Source organism: Geotrypetes seraphini, chromosome 15 (genome assembly GCF_902459505.1).
Source record: "Geotrypetes seraphini chromosome 15, aGeoSer1.1, whole genome shotgun sequence".
Taxonomy (NCBI): Eukaryota; Metazoa; Chordata; class Amphibia; order Gymnophiona; family Dermophiidae; genus Geotrypetes; species Geotrypetes seraphini.
This window is the reverse complement of record NC_047098.1, coordinates 35,341,026-35,354,376: the sequence shown is the minus strand read 5'-3', so window position 1 is coordinate 35,354,376 and position 13,351 is coordinate 35,341,026.

Sequence of the window (13,351 nt, the reverse complement as noted above, 5' to 3'; positions counted from 1 at the left end):
TCACTCAGAGAATAGTTAAGCTCTGGAATGTGTTGCCAGCGGATGTGGTAAGAGCGGATAGCGTAGCTGGTTTTAAGAAAGGTTTGGACAAGTTCTTGGAGGAAAAGTCCATAGTCTGTTATTGAGAAAGACATGGGGGAAGCCACTGCTTGCCCTGTATTGGTAGCAAGGAATATAGCTATACCTTGGGTTTTGGCCAGGTACTAGTGACCTGGATTGGCCACCGTGAGAACGGGCTACTGGGCTTGATGGACCTTTGGTCTGACCCAGTGAGGCGATTCTTATGTTCTTAGTACTCATTGTCACCTTCTGCAAGCAAACTGAAGCCCTTTGCTCATATGTCCAAGACAGATTGAACAGATATCAACCCATCTTCCTTCTCTCGAAACTGAGAATTCCTCTTTTAGACACATCAGCAGTGTTGCAAAAAATATTCCTCAACCCCCCATAACATCAGTGGCACTCGAAATTAATCCCCAAACCAGTGTGCCCTTCTAAAAGGAAGGCTTGTAATTCTACCACTGAGGTTTTAGAAAAGCTGACCTAATGTATGCTGCTCTGAGCCTTTGTGAGAACAGGGGATAAATTAAAAGTAATAATGTTTAGCTTTTGTCTTGCAAGTACCAACCAGGCCAAGCCTCCATCGCTTCAGAGATCAGGTCACTCATAGGTATGTTTGGCTTCTGATTCTGTTTCTTTGAGACTAAAACCTCTCTTTCCTAAATCACAAACCGACATCATTAATTCTAGAGCATGTGGTGATTTCTGTTTTCTCCCTACCTTTTTATTTATTACCAAGTGTATTGCTGTAACTGTGCTCTGGAGCAGGATATTCACAATGAATATGCATGAGAAATTTGCATACAAGGAGCCCTGTTTTACATAGACTAGAGATCAGAGTTGAAACGTCCAAGGATGTGCTTAATTCTGATAGTATTTTATTAAAAGGATCTGCAGGCTGATCTAAATATACACAGAAAAATCAACAGCAGAAAAGTGGCAGCTTTTATACAGTATGTAAATGCCTACATATATAAATTCTGCTCATTAACTACAGAGGCTGCAATCTGTATTTTCAGTCTGAAGAGAGAAACAACAGGGGATTGGGTTGCTACTTCCCTTAATCCCTTCTTTACAGGGTTGGATGATGTGTACTTTTTTAAAAACCCATACGGGCCGGGGAATAGCTGTCATGTACAGTCATGCCCTGTATGAAAAAGGGACTATTTTTTCCCGCCCAGGGCATGTCCAAACCATCTCCTTGCAAATTCTGTGCATACCTTGAACCTTTTCAAAAATCATCATTTGCACATGGATGTCATTTCCACATGCAAATGCCAGAATTTCCATGTGGAAAGTGGCAATAAGACTTTTACAATTATCCCATAACTTCTCCAATGCATTCAAATTTCTCATGCATATGCTTTCTGGATATCCTGAAAACCAGACTGGCATTATGTGTGTATTGGGAGAGGGGGGAGGGTGGTCCCAGGCCAACCGGACATGCTTAAAGGAGCTGCCGGCAAACCTGCTCCAATCTGAATGCACTTCTGTAAGGTGATTGTGTTTAAGCTTTCTAAAAGCACTTGCCATTTGTCACAGGGGTTAATGCTGTTGAGTACCAGGTGTAGTCTGTTTCATTAGACCAATAGTTATTCAGTCTCTTTAAATTTACAATGTAGCAAGAGATTAATGTGTTCATTTCTGGAAGAAATAAAAAGGGCCGTTGCTAGGCCACTGAAAGAGAAACTCACACAGTGGAATAAACTTTTAAAGGCTCAGGCACCTTAAACACATGTAAAAATAGTCTTAACCTTCCTAAGCCATCCATCTAGTTAAATGGATACTTTGTGGCAGCTAAGCATGGACATATGTTCACAAGATGCCTGCTTCTGTGTACATGGGATGTTTCAAAACCATGCAAATACATTGGATTTCTCAAAAAAATACATGCATTGTAGACATACAGTTGATGGCAACAGTCAAACAATTTTTTTTTTTTTAATTTATTATACAAGTACAGTAGGTTTTTCCCTGTCCCCAGAGGACTCACAATCTGTTTGCACCTGAGGTAATGGAAGATTCAGGCAATGGGCTTTGAACCAGGCTTCTCTTGATCACCCTCTCCAAGGTGGAGAAAACGAGAGGGCACTCTCTAAAGTTAAAAGGGGATAGATTCCATACAAACGTAAGGAAGTTCTTCTTCACCCAGAGAGTGGTGGCGAGCTGGAACACTCTTCCGGAGGCTGTTATAGGGGAAAACACCCTCCAGGGATTCAAGACAAAGTTAGACAAGTTCCTTTGAACTAAGGGTCGCCGCGTGAGCGGAGTGCTGGGCACGATGGACCACTGGTCTGACCCAGCAGCGGCAATTCTTATGTTCTGCTCCTCCACTCCACAAATGCAAATGGGTATAATGTAAGCCAATTTCCAAGTACCTGTGTTCCTCTCTGGCATTGAAAATCAGCACTAATGTGTATGGGAATATTTAAACAAAAGCAAAGCCTAGCCTAGCAGCAAACTTAAATTTCCAGAAAAAGGCTAACTCTTGCTTTCATTTAGCTTGGTATATCCCGATAAGTTTGAGATGAGACAAATTTACATCATGTACAAAAGTCTTACATCATCGTTTTGATTTTTTTTTTTTTTAGACTTATGTGCAGAGGCATAGTCAAACAACCAATTTAGGGTATTCCTGAGACCAAAGTAGATGGGCCCAAAATTTCATCTCCATCTCCCCTTCAGCTATAAGAAATACCTAAATTTTATGTCTGCCCATCCCCCTCCAAACTTTAAAAAAAACCAACCCAAAACCTGAGCTAGCAGGGTTCTCTCAAGTCCTACCAGTTGAAGATCTCCTTCCCATCAAACTTACACCTTCTACAATGAGCAGCAAAAGTGTCCTCATGCTGCCTTCGGCCTTCACACATGCTCAGTTTCAAGCATGTAGGCGAGCCAGAGGCTGTCAGCAGTGGCTCAGACATATACCTTGTGTGGTGAGTGGCAGTAAGTTCTTTCAGCAGGGAGGAGATCTTCAGCTGTAGGGATTTGGGGATCCCCACCAGCCACATTAATGGAATACAAATTTTAGCTATAGCACTGCTTATGTAAAGCACAGAGACAACCTACCTGTACCCTTCAAGAAACACAGGCTGAATGAGGGTATTTTCAAATCAACCTCAGTTTCATAGGGTGGGAAATGGTACAGGCAAGTCAGGAACTGGAGACCCTATTAATAATAGGAATACTTCCCAGAAAGGGCTCTGAGTCTGGGAATTAGTCTTTCTTCACCAGTGAACAAGTCCTGCCATTTATCTTTGCCAGAGAATGTGATACAGGCAACCGAGGCCCATTGCCAGAGCAGGAGGTTGGATTTTCACTAATACAGAAAGCAATTATGGATTTTAAAACTGCATTTTAACCTGGGTAATCTAGACAGACATACCTCGGAGAGATTTTTTTTTTTCTTTGAGCATGTGCGGTGCCCAGCCATAAGGAGAAGCAGATGGGTTGTGTTGCTGACTATCCTGCTGTCCATGGAGAACCTACATTACAGGTAAATACACTTTCTCCTAGGTCCCTAGGACAAGCAGGATGAGTCAGCCACATATGGGTGACTCCCTAGCCGAGGGATGTACCAATTAGCTTGTGGACTTGCACCCTTGCGCCTCGTTCCTCTCTTGCTTGGCTGTGGAGGCCATGCCAGGCAGGATAATTTGTGCAAATAAGGTTTTGTGTTTTTTTTTTTTTTAAATAAAGGTCTGTGTTACGGGCACTGGAAAAAGCAATAACTGGTCAACAACAATCAAGGGACAGTGAAAAACCAACTGGTCAACAGTGACAATCCGTAAAAGCATATTCAACATTCAGTCTACTTAATTAATGTCTATAACAACTTGGAACTCGTGTCCAACAGATAAGAGGTGACACTGAGGTAGCGTGTAGCTGACACACCATAGGTAGCACTATTTCAGCTTCAGGTTAGAAGACTGTAGGCACAGTCACAATTTGCTTGTGAAGGCTGTGAGGGGGAGGAAGTTCCCCCGGCCTGTGGCTGCTTTCCCTCCCGGGAGGTAAGGACCGCTTGCAAGACTGTTCGGCCGAATGCATTCGGGGCCTGGAATGCTCTGTCGAGGCAGTAGTGCTTGGTAAAGGTATGCATGGACCATGTGGCTGCATTACAGATCTCCTCTATTGGGGTGTGGTGTAGGTTAGCCAAGGTGGTGGCTATGGCTCTGAGCTGGTGGGCATGGGCTCCCGATGGCAGTTCGTGATGTGCTCTTCTATAGGTGAAGGAAATGCACTGGGCTATCCAGCGGAAGAGTGTGCGTCAGGTCTGTTGTGGTCATAGGAGATGAACAGTTGTGAGTTTCAAGTTTCAAGTTTCAAGTTTCAAGTTTATTCAGTTTTTGATGAATCGCCTATTATAAATTCTAGGCGATGTACATGATACAATTTTAATATAAGAAACTTACAAAATAGTTCAAAAATACAGGATATAAACGATACATACATGACTTAAGGAAAAGGGGGAAAAGTTACAATAATAGGGAGTTGTTAAAATAAAGGAAAGAACAATAGGGAAGGTATTATAAAAAACCAGAGCACAAGATAAAAAAAAAGAATTCCGAAATTGTGTTAAGAATCATAGGCGTCTTTAAATAAAAAAGTCTTTAAAAGAGATTTGAATTTAACAGAATCAGGTTCAGAACGGATATACTGTGGTAACATATTCCACCACTGAGGGCCCATAACTGTAAAAATGTCTAGTCTTCTGGTTCCAATAACCTTTAAAGACGGAACTGAAAGGAGACTCTGTTCTGATGATCTTAATGATCGTTTTGGTTTGTATGGAATTAATAACTTAGATATGAATTGCGGTTCGTTAAAAGCTAAAGTTTTAAAAATAAGAAATATTATTTTAAACATGATCCTATGGCCAATTGGTAGCCAATGCGCATCCTTCAAAAGAGGTGAAACATGGTCGTACTTTTTTGCGTTATAGATTAATTTTACTGCAGTGTTCTGGATAATCTGTAATCTCCGTTTCTCCTTGTTTGTAATATTTAGAAATAAAGCGTTACAGTAATCGAGTTTTGATATTATAAAAGAATGGATTAAAATTTTCAGGGATGAAGTAGTAAGGAATTTAGAGATTGATCTGATTTGACGAAGTTTAAAGAAACAGGTTTTAATTATAAGAGAAATGTGATCATGGTATGACAGATTCGCATCAAGAACTATTCCAAGGATTTTAACTGAAGGAACCAATTCAATTTGAATTTGCTTAAGATAAAAAGGATTACTAAGTGTTATTTCTTTTTTCCATGTAAACAGAATGGATTTAGTTTTATTAATATTTAACGCAAGTTTATTAGTATCCAACCAATTTTGAATTTTTTCCAATTTTTGATTTATATCTAAGATTTCTGAATAATTTCCAGGATCCAAGGGGTGTATTAGTTGTATGTCATCGGCGTAAGAGAATGGTATAAAACCTAAGGCCTGACTAATTTCTAGTAACGGAGATAAAAAGATATTGAATAATAAGGGGGAAAGTATTGAACCTTGAGGTATACCAAAAGAAGTGGTAAATGAGTTCGAATTTTCATTGTTAAATCTGACTATTGAAGTTCTATTTGAGAGGTAAGATTTGAACCATTGAAGTACTTGATCATTTATTCCTATTTCCTCAAGTCTAATTAAAAGTAAATCATGATCAATGGTATCAAAAGCTGCCGAAATATCAAGGGAGAAAAGAATAACAGATCTGTGGTGGTCTAAATAGTATTGAATATTGGTGGTCAGTCCTATTAAAGAGTATTCTGTATTATGAAATCTTCTAAAACCAGTTTGGTTCGGATGTAGTACGTTTGTTTTCTCTATAAAATCGGAGAGCTGATTATAAATTAACTTTTCTGTTAATTTTGCTATGAATGGTATATTAGCGATCGGCCGGAAGTTTGAAACTTCATTTATACTAGCTTTATGATCTTTGATGATAGGTGTAATGGAAGCCATTTTCCAATGTGAAGGGACAGAAGATGTAAGCAAACTGTTCTGAATAAGAGATAGTATAAATGGTCCGAAATGTGAAAAATATTTTTTAAGGTAGAATGGGGGTATCAAATCGAATTGAGAACTTTTTAGGTTCATATGCTGAAATAAGGATAGAATTTCTTGAAGAGATGGAACTTTGAAATTAGAACATTTTGACGTTGGAATAAATATGGAAGGAGAGTCTAATTTATTTAAAACAGACGGTGAAGAATGAGAAAATGTGTTTCGGATTTTATTTATTTTTTGGGTAAATGCATCTGCTAATTCTTGAGCTGTTAAAGTGGAATTTTGTATAGAATTAGTTTTATTGTTTCTTGGGTCCATTGATTTTAAGATTTTATATAGCATCGATGTGTTTTTTGCTTTTTCGATTTTTTTAGAATAAAAAAGTTTTTTTACTGAATTAATCTTTATTTTATAATATGAAACCTTATCTCTATATATTTGAAGATTCTCAGTTGTTTTATTCTTTCTCCATTTTCTTTCTAGGGAACACACTTGTTGTTTAATTAATTTTAGTTCTGAATTGTACCATGGATTGTTTTTATGACTAAAGGAGAGTAATTTAGTTTTTAACGGTGAAAATTTATCAAGGAGGTTAATCAGAGATGTGTTCCATGCCGACATCTGAGTTTCGATGGTATTTGAATGTATTGTTAATATTTCTGGGTCTAGTAATGAGGTTATATCTATGTTTTCTAAGTTATCATAATCTCTATAAGATATAGTTTTAGTTTTAGAGGGTATGGAAAGATTAGAGTTGTTAGTAAAATTGAACATAAATGTTATAAAATGATGATCCGACCAAGGAACAGTTACAACCGAAAGATCTGTAAGATTTGTTTGTTGAACTTGTGGTAATAGTATCATATCAATTGTGTGATTAGCTAAATGCGTGGGAATTGATATTTGTGGAAGCATCTGAAGTGGCGTTAAAATGTTAAGTAAATCCTTTGTATTGGAATTGTCTAAATCATCAAAGTGTACATTAAAATCTCCTAATATACACGGAATATCATTAGTAGTAGAAAAATCAAAAATAGTGTCCTGAAGCTGTGTCAATTTAGTTGAATCTACTGGAGGAGGTAAATATAATAGTAGAAAATGGACCTTGTCATTTAAATTACATTTTAAGTGTAGATATTCAATGATAGAGGCTTTTGGAGATTGGTCGATTAAATTTAAGAAATTATCTTTATAGATAACCGCAAGTCCTCCACCTTTACGGTTATAACGATGATTATAGAGAAAATTGTAATTAATAGGGCAACAGTATGATAAATATGCTTCCTCCCCCTCTGTTAACCAAGTTTCTGTGATAAATAGAGCATGTAATTTCTTATTTTCAATTTCGTCTTTTATTAAATGATGTTTGTTTTTAATAGATCTAGAGTTAATTAGCCCCAATTTTAGATTATTAATATTACATTTTCCTGAAATATTACTAAAAGGTAAAGAAATAGGGATTTGTAAAAGAGAAGAAGGAGTAGTTTTATGTGTTTTAAAGTTATTAATTATAGGTCTGTGTCCCCAAAAAGATGGGATATTGTTACCAATTGGGTTTGGTAACATCTTGTTCCATGATTGATTATTTGGGTTAGGAGAGAAATCCATAGTGAAAAAAATATTAAACAATAATGGGTTAATAAAAATAAAAGAAAGTAGACTATTGATTAAAAAAACGATCGTAAGGGTTTGAAATAGAAATTCGCCCTCAGGCTGCGCACGAAGGAGCGCACCAAGGAGCAGGGACTGCTCCTTATGCGCGCTCCTTCGGCGCGCGCCGAAGGCGTGCGCCGCAGTAGGCTGGAATATATAGTACATCAGCTGACCTGATGGGGGCGGAGTCCGGCGCGCCGCCGCTACGCGGCGGCTGAAGGAGCAGAAGGGTGCTGTAAGGCTGGAAGAAGGGTTAAATGGCACAACGATTAAAAGCAGGTACTTGAAAATAGTAAAACAAATAAAACCAATAAAAATACAGCAGTTAAAGTGCCTAGCATCAGGTGCAGGGTGCAGAGTGCAGTGGTTCAGCGTGCGCCGCAGTAGGCTGGAATATATAGTACATCAGCTGACCTGATGGGGGCGGAGTCCGGCGCGCCGCCGCTACGCGGCGGCTGAAGGAGCAGAAGGGTGCTGTAAGGCTGATGGGGGCGGAATGGTGCTGTAAGGCTGGAAGAAGGGTTAAATGGCACAACGATTAAAAGCAGGTACTTGAAAATAGTAAAACAAATAAAACCAATAAAAATACAGCAGTTAAAGTGCCTAGCATCAGGTGCAGGGTGCAGAGTGCCTAGTCCATTGTATCCTGTTGATGTATGTGGCCAGGGCCCACACATAGTCCAGGAGGTATCGCTGGGGTGCTCTGAACGTCCCTGTGGATGGGTGTAGAGTGCGGAGAGGATTATGACACTGAAGCCACCTTCGGCAAGAATTGGGGGTGGGTTCTGAGCACCACCCGGTCCTCGTACAGGAGTGCGTAGGGTGGGTGATGGACCAGGGCCTGGATCTCGCTGATGCAGCTGGCTGATGTGATGGAGGTTAGGAAGAGGGTTTTCCAGGTGAGGAATCTGGGATCTGCCTCCCCCAATGATTCGAATGGGTTGAGGGTGAGTTGATGCACAGCCAGGTTGAGGTTCCATCCAGGCAGTGGTGGTCTGACCAGTGGGTGCAAATTGGACAGTTCTTTCATGAATTTTGCAATTATTGGATGTCCCAACACCGGTGCGTTGTCTATGCCAGTGTGTTAAGCCGCTATCACGCTTAGGTGGATCTTGATGGGTGGTGGGTTTCAGATCTCCCTGGAATAAGCTGAGTAGGTACTGCAGGATGTCTGTGATGGGGCAGTCATAAGAGTCTCTCTGCGTGTTTGTGCACCAGTAGCAGAACCGGCTCCATTTCAACCCATAGCATTTCCTGGTTGAGGGTCTTCTGGCTGCCACAAGGATGTGCTCAATGTTGCGTAGTAAGTTCATCCTCTCAATACCCATGTTGTCAGGGCTAGAGACTGCAGGTTGTGGTGGACAGTGGAGCTCCCGTGTTGTGTCATGAGATCTGCAGTGACCGGGAGGCGGAGAGGTGGGTGAACCACTATCCATTGTAGGAACGGGAACCACGGTTGCTGGGGCCAGAACGGGGCAATCATAATCACCATTGCTCTGTCCTAGAGGATCGTCTGCAGGACCTTGGATATGAGAGGCATTGGTGGGTATGCATAGAGAAGTCAGTGGTTCCAACTCAGAGACAGGCTGTCAGGGCTGAGGCGGCAATGGGTCGGTCTCTTTGAGCAGAAGGCCATGCATTTGGAGTTCTGTTCTGTGGTGAACAGATCAATACTTGGTGTGCCCCAGGCACTGAAGATTTCCTTCATCACCGTGGGGTAGAGAGACCACTCGTAGGGATCCAGCTGGTGGCTCAGGCTTTTGGCCAAGGTATTCTGCTTCCCCGGGAGGTAGGTGGCCTTGATGGGGCAGTGTATGGAGTTGGCGAACTCTCATATGCGGCAAGCTTCCTTGCAGAGCGATGCTGACCCCGCCCCTCCCTGCCTGCTGGTTGTCCATTTGAATGAGGACTGTCCTGCCTACCACCCATTGTTTGAAGGTCTTGAGGGCATTCCCTATGGCCCTGAGCTCCAGTAGGTTGATATGAAGTGTGGACACCTGGGCAGATCATGTGTCCCTGGTGTGAAGGTGAAGAAGGTGTACCCCTCATCCGTGCTTGGAGGCATCTGTGGTGGCCACAAGCTGGTGAGGAGGTGGTCTGAATGGCTTTCCCTTTGCTAGGTTGTCTCGGGCAATCCACCAGTACAGAGTCTTGTGTATGGGCCAGCAAATGGGTATCTGAGTGACCAGTGATTATATATACTGGTTCCAGTGGCATCTGAGATGCCATTGCAGGGATAAGGTGAGGACGAGGAAGGGCTGGAAGGGGATGATGCGCTGCATGATTGCTGCTGCCCCTCTCTCTGGACCTCAGTGGCTGTGTCTCCTGCGTCCAGGAGAATGGTGGTTGCGCCTCCTGTCACCTCTCCTGTGGCTGTGGTGGTGGCGGCGAGAGTGCTCTCCCCGGGAGGATCTGGAGGCATGTCTCTGTCCTTTGTGCCGATGGGGAGAGTGCCGATGCCCCTCTCTGTGATGCACTGTGTTCTGCAGTGTTTTTGGGGCTTCTGCGCCATTAGCCTCCGTGGATTGGGAGGGCGTGTCCCAGCAATCTCCCTGCTCAATGACGTCAGCGATGGTGTGAGGAGCGAGTCCCCATTGAATTTTCCCTTCAGGGAGGCATGTCTGGCTGCTGATTGGCTGGTTCTGCAGGAGGTGAGATCCCGGAAGGTGATCCTCTGTTGCTGGGGGGCATGGCTGAGTGCTGGCTTGCTGCTTCTCAGGCTGCCCGCTGATTCGCTGCTCCTCCATTGCTGGGAGGTATGACCTGCCACTGGAACACAAGCTAGGAGCAGGGAGATGGTGTCACTTCCAGCCAACACATGGGGGTGAGGGTGAGACTGGGAGGTGCCCCGAGGGATGGCCACAATGATGAAGAGGCAAAGGGTGCTCTGGGGCGACAGTAGACCTCAGGAGGGAGGGGCTGGTGGGGGAACCTCGATCGGCTGCATGCAGGGGCTCAGGGAGAGACTTCTCTACAGGGTGCAGACAGAGGTAGTTGCTGGGCCAGGGCATCCTGGAGGCTCCTTACCACTGCTATTTTTTTAATCCTCCGCTGCTGCATTTCGATCAGGCTGGCTCATGCAGGATTATTCTCGAACCTCATTTCTCTTCAGGAAGTCTCTCAGTGCCCTCTTCCTCAGCTTGTGTGCGCACAGGGACATGCAGGCACAATGCAAACAGGACTGGTCGTCGTGCGCCGGACCCAAGCAGCGGACACACAATTCATGAAGATCCAGTGTATTCATCCTTTTTCTGCATCCCGGGCATTTGTTTGATGATTCAGGCATCTTCAAGATGGTGAATAGAAAAGCTGTAATGCAGAGCTGCAGAAAATCTGACTGATGGGAGCAGGCAGAGACTGAAGATGGGATTAGGGGGAAATGGGTAGTGCTTGGGCATGGGCCTCGGGCACCACACATGCTCAGAAAGAAAAAAAAATAGCTATTGGAGAGCTTATCTGCAAATGGGAGCTGTTGGGACATCACCCCCCCCCCCCCACACACACACACACACACACATGTGGCTGACTTATACTGCTTGTCCTAGGAGAAACACGAGAACTCAAGACTTTATACTGGCCTCTCACAAGCCTCAACCAGAAAGGGAACGAAAGGATAGGTAGAGCCCTTCTACTCACTCCAGGAATAAAGTCTGCAAGTAAAATTTCCCATTGCTTTCCATATCTAGTAACAGCGATATGGAATGAACTGCCACCTTGTATAAGATCTTGTCTATCTCTTCCACTCTTCTGCAAAATCTTAAAAACTGATTTGTTCCAACATTTTTTTAGGTAATACCTCCAAGTGCAAATAGATTCCTTTTCAGTAATCTAATTTATGTAAACTGAATCGAGCTCTTAACTTCAAGAGATGGCTCAGTATATAAGTATAAGATTTAGATTAGATTAGATTAGACTACAGAACTGCCAAATTACTCAGTTTCAGATATTATCTTTCGTGCATGCCACCTATGTGAAATAAATCACAAAAAGGTAGCAACACATGGCCTCAAAAATTCACTAGCTAGGATAGGAATAGAGGTGAAAGATCTCAGCATACAAGGGAAAATCAAAGGGGGGGTCAGCTGTCCCTTGCACCCTACAAGCACTGAAAGGACTGTCTCCATTAGCAGGAGTCCCTATAAGCCATTGTCTCCTGCTATTTACACTTTCCTGTGTAAATTGAGGATGTTTCAAGCTTTAGTAACCTACTCAACTGGAGTTATTTGTACATAATGAAACAGCTCTTCAATTACCTGTACATTATCACCTGCATTAAGTAATGCAGCTATTTAGGTTATGAATGTTCCAGAATGGATTGTAAGTCATCAGTATGTGCCTTTGTATTGTTAAACTGTCATTGTAATAAATTTAATCTCATATTAAATGGAGATAAATTTGTTGTACTTTCTGTTCTCTGGAAACTCACAGGTAAATTTACAGCCCTCTGTCTTTAAGAAAGGCTTTCCAAAAATTCAGTTTGGGGGTCATTTAAGATGGTCTAGATAGGTACATTGCCCATGCACTTTAACAATACGCATGCATTTGCAGTTTGAAAATCATCTAAGATAAAAGAGTTCCAATCATTTGCTAATTTATACAGCTAGTTTTTCTAAGGAAAAGAGACATGCAACTTTAGAAGATTCAAAAGTATACATGTACTTCCAAACTCCACTCCCATGGGTAAAAGAACACAGGGGATGAACAATGTGTAAAAGCCCATTTCTGTGAGTAAATTACAACTAAAAAATAACCCACAGCATCACTAGTTCAGTGAAACCTTTTCCAGGGCTGATCTGAATTCTAAAGGTGAACCCTAAACTACAGCCTTTATAGGCTTCTACAGCTAGGGAAGGAAAGAGGTAATTTGGAACTTTTTGAAGAACACTTTCCTTGAGTTTCAAATCCAAGAAGGCACTTGCAACACATGGAAAAGATTGCAGACACTTAGTAAGTATGTGCAGGTATTTTATAGATAGACCACTACCTGATTCTAAGGTCCATACTAGAGAGTTGCATGTGAATGGAGATTGTGGGACTCCTGCATGTATGAAGTACCATAGAATTCCCACAGAGTGCAGTCAAAATCTCTGGTGACTTCTGAATGAAGCTTGGAATACACTGATAAGAGGCAACTAGAGCACCAGAATGAAGCTTGGAATGCCCAAAAAGGCAGTTGTAGAGTTACCCTATGGCTCCAGAAAAAGGACGGATTGAGACATCCAGGTTTTACTTCCACTGAAAGCAATAGAAGCAAAACCCGGATGTGTCAATGCATCCTCCTTTTTCTGGAGCCATATGGTAACCCTAGGCCAGGGGTAGGCAATTCCAGTCCTTGAGAGCTGGAGCCAGGTCAGGTTTTCAGGATATCCACAATAAATATGCATGAGATAGATACATATTTGTGATATCTCATACATGTTCATTGTGGATATCATTAAAACCTGACCTGGCTCTCGAGGACCGGAATTGCCTACCCCTGCCCTAGGAATACCAGACTGAAGCTTGAAACAGTCATTGGTAGAATAGTGAATACCTTTGGGAATAGATGAGATTAATTAGGAATGGAATGGAGCTTAGTGGGGATGGATTACATTTTGATCCCCATGCAACTTTCTAGTCCATACCAGTGCCT